The following is a 2,235-nucleotide window of genomic DNA, read 5'->3' as shown; positions in this document are numbered from 1 at the left end:
AGGAACTAGGAACTAGGAATCAACTTCATGGAGGTCGTCAGACACAGATTTCTGGGCCTCTTTAAGCTGAAAATCTCTTGCCTGTAAAGGCTTACCAAGTTTACCCTAAATCTCAGGGTTGCATCGTGGGACGGTCAAGTCGGCACAATTTGCCGGTATAGGGTACTTTTCTGCCATTTTAGAAACGTCCGAAGTTTTCCTACAAGCAGTATTTACAAGCTTGGCGAGTCCCTCATGAACACTAGGGCCCAACTTTACGTCACCATAAACATAGTCAGGGATGGCAAACAAATCCTCCATATGACCTTCCTCTGTGGGTAAAATATCAGAGTATATATCATCTAAATCAACTGAAGATTGATCTTTATTTTGAAGACCCAGCGGGTCTGTCATACTCAAAAAATCTGAGTCAAAACTGTCAACAACATAATCATTATCAATATGATGAATATCATACCCACCAGTTGTTCGGTTTCCTGTACCGGAACTCGCCCGGTCACGCTTAACGTCTGCTAACTGCTCCTCCAGAGCCCTCATACCTTTCGTCATGAGTTGAAACTCGCTGTCAGCGGCAGCCTCAGTACCGACAGGACGTTTCCTACCCCCACGGGGCAAAAGAATAGTCGAGGCATCGCCTCCGACGCCGCTATGTTTGTCGTTCCGAACAACGTTCGGTGACTGCGGCTGTGCAGAGTCATTATCACTTGCACAAGCGACAAAGTCGCTTAGGCCCGAATTTAAATTCGGAAGGGGTTCCGGAAAGAAATCGTCACACCCCTCTGCCTCTGTTTCTCCTGGATGGAGAGAGAGGTCATTGTCAGAATCACAATTATCAGCATCGAAAGTTACTGACAAAGGCAACCGTTTACCGCGAGCCTGCTTACGACGCATAACTCAAATTTCACAAAACAGCTGATAACGAAATGTAAACACATGAAATTCGCGGAGCGAAGGAAAGGTATCAATAAAATAATTTCAAATTGCAGTTACTTTTACCAAGCAAATGCAAATCGCGGACGCGAGACCCGCAAGATATCCTTCCCTTCTGGCTTAATGTCTGTCACGCACCCTGACTGACAAAAAAGCGTGTGTCAAGGCTTGGGTATGCCTTTTTATATGGTGACCCCTCACAGGGGTCAGGCACGTGCAAGGTAATATCAATAGATATTTTTCAACTTTGAACTTCAGTGTCGCGCACCCAACAGGTTGACAAGTGCATATTATTTAACTAGTAAGCCGTAGGGCTGAATGGAAGAGAATGTAATGTTATTTTTCTTTTTCATATAATGTAAAAAATTATATTTAATGATTATTTTCTATTACTTAGTTCTGTGTTAAATGTGTATTACTGTTATATGTGGGAAATAAAAACTTTTTATCCATTTTATTATTGACTTTAGTATCATATCTACAAAATGAGTTGACATTCTTAGTTGAAACAGGCTATAACTAAACTTCAAAGGATTTCCTATATAAACACCTTCCTTTCAATTCTCCAGAGTTGGTGTTCGGGGAATGAGCCGTTACACACAACATCAGCCGGTGACGGTTTGCCCGATCGCATCTCTTTATGGCGACTTCAGTTAACTTTGTAGACCTGGCTCCTTCAGAACATTGTGGTACACGGACCGTGGTACACAGCAGTGAGCACTATACTTCACCTGTAAGTTCACCATTCAGCAGCGACAACAGGCGACAACGTGAAATTAGGCCGTATACACCAGATCGCGCCTCCTTTTAAAAAGAGCGATACCCCATAGTACATACGCGCCCTCTAGGGGACAAAAATGTAGCGGTGGGAACCATTTGAGCATTGTTCTTATTAATACAAGTTTTTGACTTTCGTTTAGGCGTCATAACATTGTAAATCGAAAATATTTAGATAATATTGCATTGTTCTATAGAAATGGTAGTATACGTCAATAATTTATAATGATACCGAATGTGATCCTTGTTAAGAAGTGTCAGTTAAGTGTGAAATTTTAACTGTTGATCATTTCGTGAAAATTGTTGATTCAAAACAACTGATAAATTTGAAAATGGATTAAAACTCGTGACATGTTTTTTTCTTAATAATAACTATTATAAACGGTAACTCATATCGTTTCTAAAAGGAAAGCCATACATTGAGAAATTTATATGAAAAACAACAATCAATATGGAACAAATAAATGAAAATTAAGAACACTGTTCTAATTGAAAGAAAGGTAACGGGCCGAGACTAGTTTTCGAATC

The sequence above is a fragment of the Mizuhopecten yessoensis genome, unplaced genomic scaffold (assembly GCF_002113885.1).
Source record: "Mizuhopecten yessoensis strain PY_sf001 unplaced genomic scaffold, ASM211388v2 scaffold5803, whole genome shotgun sequence".
Classification (NCBI taxonomy): domain Eukaryota; kingdom Metazoa; phylum Mollusca; class Bivalvia; order Pectinida; family Pectinidae; genus Mizuhopecten; species Mizuhopecten yessoensis.
Note: the sequence above shows the minus strand (reverse complement) of the source record.